The sequence below is a fragment of the Lepidothrix coronata genome, unplaced genomic scaffold (assembly GCF_001604755.1).
Source record: "Lepidothrix coronata isolate B3197 unplaced genomic scaffold, Lepidothrix_coronata-1.0 Scaffold29, whole genome shotgun sequence".
NCBI classification, from domain to species: Eukaryota; Metazoa; Chordata; class Aves; order Passeriformes; family Pipridae; genus Lepidothrix; species Lepidothrix coronata.
This window is the reverse complement of record NW_016690209.1, coordinates 2,393,263-2,407,580: the sequence shown is the minus strand read 5'-3', so window position 1 is coordinate 2,407,580 and position 14,318 is coordinate 2,393,263. Positions and strand designations below refer to the sequence as shown.

The window sequence follows — 14,318 nt, the reverse complement described above, 5'->3', positions numbered from 1 at the left end:
TCAGGTTTCCCAAAGTTTTCAGGAACTGAGAGCTGAAAACACAAGGACGTGTGCCTTGGCAGTGGCTGCTGGGCCCTGAGTATTTGGAGAGATCTTGTTGTGGGTCCCTGCCTGGAAGGGAAGCATCCTCCCTCTGCTCTTGTTAAGGCAGGAGCTGCCTTTGGGATACCACAGATCACTGACTCCCAGACTGGGAGGTGCAACAGAGCTGCTGCAGCCCCATGCCTCCTCATGGTCACACTTGTGAGATCACTTCTGGCAGCAAGAAATTAGGATACACACCATGAGCATGTTTCCAAAAACACCACAGAGGCCTGGATGGGGCTTGCTGCACCCCACATCCCTTTTGGACCAGGAACCAATCCACATTTCTTGCATTTATATCCAGAAGAGACATATGGATATCTCTGGGAGATCATCCTAAAGCTGGCTGAGATCTGGCAAGAGGACAGTTCTGCACAGCACTCTAGAGAAGAAGGGTTGCCATTCCCCACCCACCCTGACATCACTGCAGATGTGAAGGACACTGGTCCCTTGCAAGATGTCACCATCGTTTTCCATGACTGTTGCTGGCAGTGTGCAGGCACAGGAGGAGGTCACACCTTCTTCAAGTCCCTCTGGATCTCACATCATCCCAGCCTGCCCTGCTGACAGCAGTGGTTTTGGCTGGTGTCCTCCAGCCCTGCAGCTGTGTTAATCAACCACTCATCCCACCTGCATTTCCGTAGACAAAAGTGAGCCTTCTGCCAGCCCCATGACCTGAGATCTTGGTTGCCTTTATGGTAGAAGAGGTGACCCAGGCAATTCCTGGCCTGCTGAAGGGCCAGGATCCATTTATCACCCAAAACAGAGGTTTCTAAATCACTTTAGCCGCACACGTCATTGCTCCCAGGCTGTGCCAAGTGACCCGTTATAGCAGGGGTAATAACAGCACAATTCCAGAGCGAGGAGGTTTGACCCAACACCAAAGGTGATGTGCTTCCTCTTCAGTAATTAACCCATACTGCTTCCACCCCTAGCAAATGCTATGTCATTATTTTGCAATCTGGATCCTTCAAACAAGTATCTCTGCAGGTCAGCAGCTCCCATCAGCATCATTTATCCCTGGAGGGCAGCACTGGAGTTTATTGTATCGGCATTCACAGCCGAGAATTGCTTCCCCAGGGGAGTGGAGAGAGAGTCAGACTGTCCCTCCTGTGCCTGCCTGGGTGGGAGTAGAACAGAGGGAGCCGTGCTGCCTTTGTGCTGGGACTTGCTGTATTGATCCCAGCAGGGAATTACAGGCTCTCACCGCTCCTCTGTCCAAAGGTGCTGGGTGCCGGCTGCACAATCCGCCGGCAGTGATGAGGGACTTGAGGCCGCTTACATTCTTGTGTGAAACAGAAATGGGGCAAAGCCTTAGGTCCAAATGGAGTGAGCCAGAGCTGTGGATGGTGGAAATGAGGAACATTTCCCTTGCCAGCCTCAGCCTGAGAGCCTCCTATGAGTGAGCAGCCAAGGCCACCGAGCCCTCATTGTCATCCTGTCACCATCCTTGGCTCAGATCTGCTGCATATACCAAACCCCACTGCTGAGGTTGCACAACTATTTCCATTAGAAGCCATAATTAAGGTCAAAAACTATTTCTATTATAACCCTGCTTTACTCACTCAGAACTTCTTGAAAAATTCTCCTTTTGCTCTAATTTTTTCCATGCCCTGAGCCCAGAGGCAAATTGGGAGTTAATGTTTAAATTAAGCCTATTGAAGAGCATCTGAGACGTGCAAGAAGCACAGTGTCCTGCTTCGGAAACAGGCTGCATCCCCAAACCAGCACCACGTCCTGCTCTGGAGGGGGGGCTTTGCTAGATCTGAGTGGAGGAGAAAACTGATTAATATTAAGCTGATTAATATGGGACCATTGTTTAGACATACCCCACAGAGCATTTATATTAATTCCACACTAGCACTGTGCTGTGACCCCGTGTACTGTGCCCGTGTGTGGATATTCGTGTAGCCAGAATATTAAAATAATTTCAAAATAAGGAAATGTTGGCCACACCCAAGATCAGAGCAGCGGCAGTGAACGGCCTGAGTCCCCTGCCCATGTGGTAAGCTGACACTTCTGCTCAGCCCAGGTAACCATCCGCAGCCAAAAGATGAACCAGCACAGAAACAATTTGGCCTCAAAGCAGCCATGAGTGTTGGGGTCTGGCAGATCACCTGCCGCAGGTCCTTCAGCGCTGCAGGGTGGGAGATGGGCTGTAGGAAGGTTACAGTGACCAGGAGCAAATATTTGAGGGAGATCCTATCACTTCTGCTTGCTGCAGGGACATGGAGGTTGTTGCAATTAGTGTAATTTCCTTTAGGAATCTAAGAAAACACCAGTGCTCCAAATCTGCTGAAATTCCTACCCTTCCAGAAAGGCAGGTTAGCAGCAGCCAGCCGGCACCTCTGCTTGCAGACAGAATTTGTGACTCATTAAGGCAACAAATATGAACAAGATCAATATCACCATCTTGAACAACTCCAGGTACGATTGGCATGGAAAAAATCATCTGATTCAAGCTGTGGGAGAGGAGAAACACACTCTGGGGCAAGACCCTGCAGGTATTCTGCCCGTGCCCGGCAGAGAGGCGGAGATGAGCTGGTGTAAAGGCATAAGAGTGTTCTTTGGAGGAGGTCTCCATTTCAAGGGTAGTTTCTCCTCCCGGAGAGGCCGATCAGAGGTCTCGGGTTGTGTTCAGGGACCGGGAGTCGGGCAGACTGTTCTTGTGTGCATTAATCCCCTCCGTCTGCTCGCCATACGGGCTGCTGCGGCCGGCCCCGGCGGGGAGAGGAATGCTTTTGTTAGCCCAGCGAACTTGGCAGCCGGGAGGGATCTCTGGAAAGCAAAGCGGGCACTTAACGAACCGCGTCCTTCCATTATAATTAAAGTGAGACCCAGAAATCAAAGCTGTTATCTGCCTGCCCGCGACAGGCGAGACACTGCCCTCAGTCGCTGCCAAGCCGGGGTCCAAGCCGACCCATAGGCTTTCTGCCCCAAGGAATGGCTGTGGACACGGGCCAGGGCTGCCAGCGAGCCACTGTCACCAGCTGGTTTAATTTACAGGTAACCCGTCTCCAGCACTGGAGAGTGGCTGCAGGGTGCAGAGAGACCTCTGGCTGTCAGGGATCAATAGTGACAAGCTCCCCCCGTTTTCCTCCCAAGACTTCAGATGCTGGGTCACCTTCAGATGGGAGGAAAGCCATGGTTTTTGGCAGTGGTTCCCAGAATTGAAGTGCAAGCCTGGCTGTCATCCCCCACAGCAGGGCGACGGGGTGAGCATGGGGGATGCAACTGAGCTTTACCCTGCTTTGGACCAACTGCTTTGGACCGGCAGCAGTTGTCCAATGACTCAGGGGCAGCCTGGCAGCAAGTTTTAACCCCAGTTGCCCCAGAATTTATATGCACAAGCATAGGATGAGGAAAGGATGGCTTTAGCAAGGAGGACCTCCCCTGCCCAGCATCCCAGGGCATCCCATGGGCATCAGCACAGCATCACACTCCCTGCCAGGCCAGGATGGCTCCTTGCACTGGGCTGGCGTCTCTGTGGCCGCTGCAGAGACCAGACTCGGCAGGACCCTTCTGGTTGGATCAACATCTAATGGCCACAGCTGGGGGGAACAGCCGAGCCGGGGATGAAGGGGTGAAAGGGCAACGACTGATTCACAAACCACCCAGTCACCAGAACAAAATTCTCCTTCTAACAAGGCATGGAGCAAACAAATTATCTTTGTTGTTAGGAAATCTGTAAGCACTTATGGTTATAATTACCATCTGTGGTTTTGCCATTCAGGTAAAGTAGCAGCAGCAGCTCTGATATGGGTTAGGCTCAGCCCTGCGAGCTGCTAATCAAAACCAACCCCTTTGCCTTCAGGTTGAAGATGATGTCAAACTTTATTGAACGTCCACCTTTGATGGCTTTACCTGAGACCTAGTAACATCTGTGTCCTACTCACAGTAGCTCTGAAAGGTAATATGTGTGGAAAAGTGAAGCTGCCTGCCATCTAAGCAGTGAGCTCCAACCGAAACATCACAGCTTCAGAAATCAATAAAACACAATAGAAAAAAAATAGAAAAAGAAAGTGTAAACAACAGAGACCAAAGCCCAAAGAACTGGTCAGAAGATTTATATGCAGCTTAGTTCAAATTTCTGTAATCTATTTAAATTAATAGCCACGTCCCATGCTAAATTGCTTCCAGAGACCAACAGCTTCCAGGTTATTTCATTCTTTGCAAGGGAAGCACAGAGGGGGACCTTGCCGTGGGCTTAAATACATGGTGCAACTCATCCTTTGAGGGCTGAAGTCCAGATGTGGAAGGAACCTGGACATGGCAGTGAGCTGGATAGGTCCCCCTTAACTGCTGTCCAGCACCTCCCTGCAGAGAAGTGCACTGGGAAGCAGGTTTGGTGTTGCTGTACCCTACTATTTGATGCTCTCATTTGGAGTGGGGGCAGGAGCATCCTTCCATGCTCAGTGCCCATCTGTGCTGTGCCCAGCTGAGCACAGCAGACAGCAAGCACGAGGGAGCCCAGTCTCCATCAAGGAGGTTGTCCTCACCATGCCACATGCTCCAAAGCTATTTGGGCTTGCCCAACATTTTCCATTTTAAGAGCTTCCCTCAATTCCTTATAATTGTGCCAGCATTTAGCTGGAGTTTTCAAAAATAAGAAAATCCCCTGGAGCTGGGGGCACAACCCGGGCCAGGAAGATTTCAGCCAATGTGCTGAATGAGGTTCTGGAAAACAAAAATGGCCAAATCAAGAAATTTTTGCAGCCGCTTCAAGGAGAAGCTTGAATGCCTCTGCATTTGTGGTGGAGAGCTGAATTCCCCTCGGGTGCTACAGTAATTTTCCCAGTGATAATTCTTCCAAGTTGTGCAATATCTTGAGCTTCTGAAACTCCTGGGTCACCCGTGCTGAATGAGGAGCTCGCCTTTGCTGACTGACAACTCAGAGGATTTATCCAAGCCCCAACTGGAACTGCCAGGAGAACAGAGCTCTCTCTGTCCTTTGCACCTTGCTGCAGACGAGGTGACTCACATTGCATGTGCAAACTCTTCCAATTCCGGGAAAGGAGAGAAGAGAGAAGAAAATTGCACAAAGGAAAGGGAAAGGGAGGAACGTGCCAAAATTCAGCCTGAGGAGGGTTGGGACTTGGCAGGGGCAGGAATAGTGCCACAGAAGTTCCATAGAAGTTCTTGGGCTGGATCACGGGATCCTCAGTCTCCTGCAATGAGAAGGCAAGGCCATTTGTCAAGTACCACCTCTTATTGGTGCTAGGCAGAAACACTTAAATCCCTGTGGGTGAAATTCCTGATGTCAATGCCTACAATTTTCTTGAAATGGAGTAGCATCAGACTAGCTAGACTGGAAGCTGCACCCAGCTTTCACCCCTTGTCTGTAAGCTCCCAGGAAGGAAGGTGCTCACAAAAAAAAAATCAGAAAGGTGGAAGTCTCCTCCTCCCTCTCTCCATCATACACTTGGTATCTCAACACAAAACCCCACCTAAGAAGTTTGATTTTAACTCATTCTCTCTACCAGATACCACCTCTGGCAGAAACCAAGCCCTGGGAATGAGAGCCCCAAAAGCTGAAAGCAGGAAAATCTCCTGGAAACCATTACACAACCCAGCACTGTTGCGACATGTCTGAGGTATAATAAACAAGGTGCTCGACATACCAGCAATACCATCGCTCTGCCCTGCGTCACTGCCACCCACTTGCAGGAGACTTTTGTCTGTCCCCAAACCTCTTTTGAGCCTCAAGGGCCAGATTGAAATCCTACCCAGTATTATCCTGGTCACCCAGCCCCAAGGAACCACCATCCTGGAGGGAGGTATCAGCCCTGGGAAAATGGTGTTGCATGGATTTGGTGTTGCTGTTCTTCTGGGTGGGACGTCTTCTGAGGTTTCACTGATACCATTTCTATCTGTAAGCACAGTAACCACTCTTATTGTGAGTGGTAAAAGACCCTTTCCTGCACCTTACCTGCTTCGTGGAGTGCAGAGCCATGCACGGTGCCTGCAAAACCCTCCATCCGACAGCATCCCTCTCCATACACCTGGGATCCAGCACCACAAGTACAGAACCTCTTGCCAAGGATGGAGAGGTTACCCCCCTCCCAGGGCAGCTGTTCTGTATAAACCATGTCCCACAGATTACCATCTGAGGGCAATATTTTAACCACAAACTATTACTGTTTACCCGTTACAGAGGCAGGCAGGTGCAGGAGGCACTTTACACTGAGTCATGGCCGTGTGAGTTATGGCCGGGGGGATCAAGGCACTCAGTGGCACTGAGAGCTGCCATTGCTCTTCCCTTCGGTGTTACCTGGAGATAGATGTCCTGAGGAGAATCCCCTCAGTTTGCCGTGACTCTCCACAGCTTTTTAACAAGCCCTTTCCCTAAGCACAGCTTCTCCTCCTGCTTCTCACGGGCAGCTCTCAGAAAGGAGCTCTTCAGCCCCAGCCTTTCCCCAGATTCAGCGACCAACATCACGATGCTGATCACAGGTGTCCCCCCAGGAGGGCTCAGCTCCCTGTGTCTCCAAGGAACAGGCAGCTGACAGGCAGAATCCTGACAGATTTGAAGTCCCCATTTAGGCACCACCATCCCTGGGGGTGGGGGATGCTGCAAATGCTCCAAACTGAATGTGGGCCTTGGCAGGTGGCCACTGTCCCCCCATGCCAGGCTGAGGAGGAAAGCAGCCTTTGATCACCTTGGCTAAAGTGATGCAAGGTACACAGATGCAAGGTACACTTTGGCACCCTGGCTCATTGCTGTTACCAGTTCACTGGGGGAAGGGAGGTTTTGGGGACTGATGGATGAGTAGAGAGCACAGTCTGGCAGCCAGCCTTGTGCTGGTCAGCATCACACTCCCTCTTCCACAGCCCACTGGCAAATTTCTTCCTGGAAATATTTCTAAAATGTAGGCAACTCTTTTAATAACTCCCACATGACATGCTTTTGAAAAAACCAAAAAAGGCAACGGAGTGTCAACGTTTCCTTCAAACTAATATCATGCTAATGCTGAGCACAGTGAGTGGTGGAAGAAGGTGGATTTACAGCAGATGCAGAAGGTGAAGTGCTGAACCCCCTGGGGTTTTGTTCCAGCTCTGCTGCAGACCCACCTGTGCTGGAGGAGACATCTGTGCTTGCATCCCCACCATCTCATGCCTCAGTTTCCCCAATGAACACAGGAGAAGGGAGGCCAGGAAGTGTATTCCTACCCACCAAGATATTCTGGAGATATGAGTGAGGAAAGAGCACATCATTGATGAACTACCCAGGCAAGCCCAAGCTGCTGCCCTGCTGGCAGCAAGGTGACTGGGAGAGAACCAGCCTTGTCATGCACAGGGACTGTGCTCCATCAGGATCTGATGCCTGGCAGTGGGGACAGTAGAGGCTGCAGAAAGCATCTCAAGGGATAATTCCTAGTGCCTGCACCTGGCCAGGGAATGAGCAAGAGTAGATGCTTCAGTCTCCTTTATCAGCCTAGAGAATGGCATGAGCAGCAGGGTCCCAGTCACGGCATCCCCAGTCCCATTTCTGCCAATTCTCCTACAGCAGCTCCAGGAGGATCAGCTCTGCCTGGCACTCACCCAACCCATGCAGCATCCCTCCCTGCCCTGGAGGAGAGAGGTGAAAGGGGAGGATGACGCTCAGCCCTGTCATCCCGAGAGGCTTAGACCCTAGAATAGAATAGAATAGAAGTATCTTTAGTTGGAAGGAACCCACAAGGATCATCAAGTCCAGCCCCTGACCCTATACAGGACAACCCTAAACCCTCTCCACTGAGTAACACAGGGGATAAGATTCAGTCCCCAAAAAATCCCCTTCAGGGAGCAATCAGAAAAAGGCTTAAATACTCTGAAAGACCCTCTCCATGCCAGAGAGCATCTCCTGCTCTGCTCAGCCTCCCACACCAGGTGTCAAAAATCCCACACTGCAAACATCACCGTCCCTTTTCCCCCTTGAGGCTTTTCACACCACGTGCCTCCCTCCACATTATCACACTGGCACGAGCCACTTCACCCTGTTTGCTAAAAGCATCCAAATTAGGAGGTCGGTGCAGCCAACAGCTCTGGGATGGAGCAAGATAGACTCACATCTTCCACACCACTGGTTTCCCAGCTTTCACAGGGTTGTGACCGTGCAGCTCCACAATGGCATTCACTGGCACAGGGAGCATTTACTGTGGGTAATGCTGGGGCTCTGCTGGGCTTCCAGACACCAAGATCTGCATGTCTGACAATTCACATTCAGGAATGCTCATACATTGATATTTCCAATATTTGGGTACTGTAGAGCAAACGCAGCTGATGTGGAGTCATTAATATGTAATAAGTGCAACTCCACTGTGGTGCTTTGACAGCCGCAGTTTTTCATAAGAGAATGACTCTTCTGAACACATTTTAAACCCAAACAAGCTTTTTCTTGGCAGCTGCTAGGAACTTGGTTTTTAGGAGGTTTCACTGGCTCAGAAGATTCCAGGGATGCCTTTGCCAAGAAGCCATCTACCTTTAAACCTCTACAAAGGTATAAAAAAGTCCCACAGGGCTGTGGGAGGGGGCATAACCAGGATGGCAGCAGCATGATGAGGGATGCAGGTGGTTGGGGAAGTTCACCCCACAGCCCGTCCCGTGGGCTGGTGGCCTAGCAGAAAGGGGTCTTGCAGCCCTAACCCAAATAGGTGGCACTGCACTCTGGCCTGGGATCGGGTGGAATTTTTCTTGGGATGCTGTTGCAGGGGTGGATTTTTATTCCTTGGTTGTTTTTTCTTTAATTCTAGAGCCCTGGTTTCAGTCTGTGGGCTGACACTGGCTTTCAGTGCAGACATCAGGCAGCGCAGCTCTTCCTGCATCAGCTCACACCTGCTTCGTAAAGCTGCTCTCCATCCAACACACACAGCCTGTTTGCAAGCTCTGCGTATGTTTGCATAACCTCGGGTTTTTTTGGCCGGAAACCAGGCTTTTGGGAGGATTTCTCAGGCTTTCAAAACCCATCATGGTGCTGGGGCTGTGACTATGTGTGCTCTAACCACACAACGTGATGGGCAGGAGGAAGGAGCGGCGGCCGCGGGAGGGAAAGATGGGTCTGTCCAAGCTGCAAAAGCAGACTTTTTGGGATCACACCTTGCTTTTTTTTCTTTCCTCGGAGATATTTTCTTTCAAACATCATAAAAAGGTATTGGATATTCTTTCAAGGATGCCCAGGAGAGTGAGCAGAAGGGAAACCAGCCTGCAGCGTGGCTCTGTGGATAACTGATTGCTTTGCTCATTTTGGTCTGACCCAGAACAAATATGTTTCATTTTTCCAATGAGGTGGTAAAAAAAATACAGTCCCCTTATTTCTAGTTTACTTAGAGCTGGATTTTTTTTTTTTTATTCTCTTCTTAATGCAGGGCAATTTCAGAACAAAAAGCCAAAAGAGGGACTTGAAAAATCACTTTTCAGGGTTTTCTTATTCTTGTCAATACAATTTGTCCCGCTCAGCCTGATTTCACAAACCCTTTCAGTCACCTTGAAACACCTTTTTTGTGGCCCTTTCATTGCTCACCACAGTCACCCTGTCCAGGTGCAGTCCCCAGTGCCCCCAGCCAGGATGGGACAGCACTCCAGCACCAGCAGCTCCCATGCAGGATATGGCCAGCAGTGTGGTGTTCCCCTCTGCGCTGGGACTGTGCTGGCTGCTCGGCTCGGTGCCGTTTCCCCAGCAAAAGACGCTTCAGACTAAAGCTGAGATGTGGTTTGCCAAAATATTTGACAACACGAAACGCTGCCTGGCCGGGTGCCAGAAGCCCCATTTAAAAAGTGAAATTCGGCATGCTCCAGCCCTAGGAGCCGTTCCCACGCAGTCGGGGAGGGCAATGGCAGTGCCTGGGGGTGGGGATGAGGTAGAGGGCCCATCGCCTCCCCATTTTGACCGTGCTGGAGCATGAGCATCCCCGTAGGTCCCAGAGCTGTGGGAGACAGGCTGCACCTCTCCTGCCCAGATGGCTGGGCTGAGGTGCACCCAGGCACCCTCTGGCAGGGCACAGAGAGCTCTCCTGAGATGGGTCATGGCTCTGGGGCAGCCTGCCCTCCTCCAGCATGGCTTCCCACTGTAAACTCACCCTGACACAGCTTCCAGGTCCCACTGGCTCCAGCACAGCCTGCAGCTGAGATGCCAGCCTGGGTGAATGAGCCCTCACTGAATGCCAATGTTTCCCTCCACTCGCAGGTGGCTCAGGGGGACTGTGCCAGGCTGTCAAATGGTCCTGGCACTGCACTGTTTGCTGGTCCCCATTTGGGAGCTGTGAGCCATATGCCCTCCTTGCTGCAGCTTTCGTGGGACTCCCACCTGCCAAAAGCGATGGCTTGGGTGAGAAGCAGAGCACAGCAGGCAGCAAGGCTGCCAGGGGGCAGAAAAACCCCCTCATGTCACTAAAAAAGGTAGAAGCTGCTCAAAGTTCCTGTGGCAGCATGACAGGATGAAGGCCAGGGCACACGCACTACTTCTTTCCTTTGTAATCCAGTCAGGATTTAATGCCGGGTAAATCTGTCGCATGGACCTCATCTTTTTCCCCGCACTGTAAAGTGCTGAGCACACATCAGGGTGCTGTAAAACTAACTCATAATAAGAAATAAGGTCTTCCAGAATGAAAAACTAATGCATTATCCTCAGCACAGGGAGAAGTAAGCAGTATATTTGGGAGGCATCCCTGTCTTACGTGCGCTTTCTCCTCCTGCCCTCGCTGTGCCAGGTGTTGGGAACACCTTGGGTGCTCACTCACCTCTGTTCAAGCTGTTGCTCCTCCATCACAGCCCTCACAGGATGCCCAGAGCTGCAGGAGCTGCACAGGAAGATGCTGCCCATTGCCCTCCCACTCCCCCCAGCCCCCACTCGGAATGGTCAGTGTTGGTTTGACTCCAAACCAAACGCTCCAGCCTTTATTTGCACCACTTCATCTCTGTGCCAGAGAGAGAACGACAAAATTAAAGAGCAAAGCACCGCAGTAAATACAAATCTGAAAGCAGTGAGCAGCATCCCCGGCAGCAGTAACACATGTCCAAGAACTCGAAATCCCAGCGTAGAAAGATGGCGCTTCTGGAAAGAGGTAGCAGAAAAGAGGAAAGTCTTCTCCGAGATCCCTGAAGCATAAATCCCCGATTTGAGCTATGAAGTAGAGCATTAAGAAGGAAAAAAAAAAAATCCCAACTCTTTGCCAGTATGCTGATGTTCATGAAAAGAATAAATATCTGGAAGGAGAGTAGCTGTTATTGCTGGAATAACACAATCACAAAGGAACACACCGCAGTGAATTACACTGGAACTAAGAGGGATGGACGCTCGCTCTGTACTCAATTAGGCACAGCTCTGAGGCAGGGAAACACACATTTTTCTAGAAATATTGTGCTTCTCCATAGCACAGAAACCACCTCCTGGATGGCAGAATAAAGTTAAAAAAAAAAAAAAGAATAAAGGGAGCAGAAATCTGCAGTATCATAACAGAAATCACAGATCAATGTGTTTGCCCTAGGAAATGAACAGATACACATCAGGACTTGGCAGCTAAAGAAGTCTCCCAAGCAAAGCAGAAACAGCTCAAAAGAGAAGGAACAAAACTGAGAGGGAGAGAAAGGGAAGAGGGAGCAGGCTCTGGAGCAGACACCATCAATCTGCACATGTGGAGAAGGAGTCAGCAGCAGTACCTGCCTCCCGACCAGCAAAAGCTGTACATACAAAGAGGGAGGACAAACAGCTCTGAGAAAATACAGATTACTTGCTTTCAAGGACTTTTTCTTGCCAAAATTTACAGGCCTGCAGTTCTCAGTTAATAGATGGAGCTCCCCTTAGAGTTTCTAATGGAAGAGGCTGAAATGAAAACCACCCGTTCCCCGAGGGAGAGGGGGGTCAGATCCAACCGCCTGCACGAATGTGTTCTGCATCATCTCTGCCGCGACAGACCCCTGGACACCTCATCACATGCCCTGAGATAACGAGCTATGTGGAAGTGGGAATGTGGATTTTTAAATTAAAAAGAAGAAGAAACCGCCTAGCACAAAGAGATCATCATCAGAGGGAAATCCCAGTCTCCTGGCGCACCTCAGATATGTGCGGCTTTGCTTCTTCCCACCAGGACACCTCCAGCCTGACCACTGGTGAATACCATGGGATTTCTGTGCCTCATTTGCCTGTGGGGTGGAGAGGGTAAATCCATTAAACCTGTGCAGATTTTAGCCTTCCAGCTCCGCTCCCAGCAAAGAGTCACTCACGTTTCACTTTGGTTCTGGTTGATACAAGGCGGGAAAAGGAGGGCTGAGCACTCAGCTCCTGGGCACCTTCTCTGCAATGATGCTGCCCCAGGTGGGCAAGGGGACTTGGGGACAATGGCCAGCAAGTGCTGTGCCGGCTGCAGCCATCTGGAAGAGGCACCCACCACTCGTACCCAGCCAGCGACTACTCCAAACGCACCGTAATCAATAACTCTGCCCCGACAGAGACGCACTCCCAGACCTGCACAGGCTGGCAGGCAGCAAATGACACAATGGTAAAAAGAGGGACCCCAACAGCTATTAAACACAATAGGCAGCAAACGCCTCCATCGATATTCTGGACACACAACCTAACTCTCACCATAAATCACTCCTGATAACACTGAGAACACAACCTTTGCAGAACTGGCAAGGTGTCACACGGCTCCACAGGCAGTGTTAAATGCAAACTGTTAACGGGATGACATATTTGCAGTTTGCCTGCATATGCCCTGCGTTGTCAGCCTGTTCCCAAACACACAAGGCAGGATGCATTGGAGTCCTGGCACCAAGCAGGGTACTGATGGATCCAAAGTGGTAATGGAAAAGTCAGGTGCCACGGAGGATTGAGGAGACTGGAAGCAGAGCAGAGCCCAACTGGCCCAACGTCCAGGCTGTAACACCAATTTAAAAAGGCTGCAGACAGGGTGTGAAGGGACTGACCCTGCCCCTAGCATGTTCTCTGTTTGCACATTCAGCCCCCCTGTCCTCTACAGCCCTTTTAACACCTGCAGCCACTTCTCTCCCCCTGGCAGCCCATGGGCAGCCAAGCAGGAGACAGGCAGGGGACCAGGAAAGAGCGACCCCCACACTCAGCTCCTGGGGAACAAGGTGACCATAACAGTGATTCATCTGACAGGCCAAAGGCAGGTGAGTGAGCTCCCACTGAATCAGGAATATACAGTGAGGTGCCACCAGGAAAGACTGAGTGTAACCCAGGAGCGAAACCAGCACTCAAGACACAAGGGCACACTGTGGAGGAGAAAGGCACATGCAGCCATATATGTAGTATGGAGCATGCATATTTAGTGTATTTGCTTGGCAGATGGAATAATTTTGTTAACAGACTATTTAAATTCCTGAGGGGGTACCTGTAACTATTAGAAATTGATTTTATGAGCCTGTTATACAAACATTACTCTTCAAGGTCTAAAGCATATTGAAATTCTTCCTGTTCTCTCTCAAACAGATGGTGCTAGGAATTTTTCTGAACCTACTCGTATCCATAAATACTACCCGCCAATCCCTCTTGCAAGACAGAAACGATCCTAATTAGAACGGTAAGCCCTCACCATCTTTTCCTCATCACACAGTTACTATAAAATGCTCCAGAATAGGATAGTTTTGGCAAACCCCTCCCCAGGCAGCGGCCGTGAGTACTCCCCTATGTTTGTCATGATAGACAGAACAAAAAGGGCCTCGGTGCCTGGAAACAAGGCAGAGAGAGTGCGTGGGATAGTGACAGAAGTAGGCAGTGTCATCCTGGGCTGAAGATAACAGAGGGCTAGAGCTGGATAGGGTTGGGGATGCAATGCCAGCAGGATCACACCTCCAACCCCAGGTTCAGCAACACACTCAGATCTTCAGAGTACACCAAGAAATTGCAGAGAAATCAATGTAGAGGGGGATATTCTTCTACAACAGATAAAAGGGCTGGAAGGATTGATTTTTTAAGGAAAAATTAAAAGAGCTCAATCTGCCAAGCTTGACTAGGCACCAGCAAGGAGCAGGCATTGGGGTGGGAGAGCCTAATGTGGAGCCTTAGGTGTCCAGGGTATTTACACACCCTCAGGAGCTGCTTTCCAGAGCATTATGAGCCAAAGTGAGGGGGTCAGAGGCAGGTTAGCAGTGTAAATACAGCCTTGAGCTCCTCCGGGTACCACCCGCTTGTATCTGTGGCCGGCTTGGTGGGTGTTCAACCAGAAATGAAATTTTGCTCACTGAGATATCTTTCAGGCCTGGCAACAGATTCATTTAATCAAGCAGCCAGATTTGTT

General features: G+C 50.4%; 1 long non-coding RNA gene across 1 annotated transcript in view; it reads right to left on the bottom strand.

Moving 5' to 3' along the window:
• Nucleotides 1–4,128: 4,128 nt before the first annotated feature.
• LOC108495123 overlaps nt 4,129–14,318 on the bottom strand; it is a 24,857-nt gene continuing 14,667 nt past the window's right edge. Inside the window, exon 2 of the long non-coding RNA XR_001874011.1 lies at nt 4,129–5,252. This is a non-coding gene — a long non-coding RNA (uncharacterized LOC108495123). The remainder of the gene's footprint in view (nt 5,253–14,318) is intronic.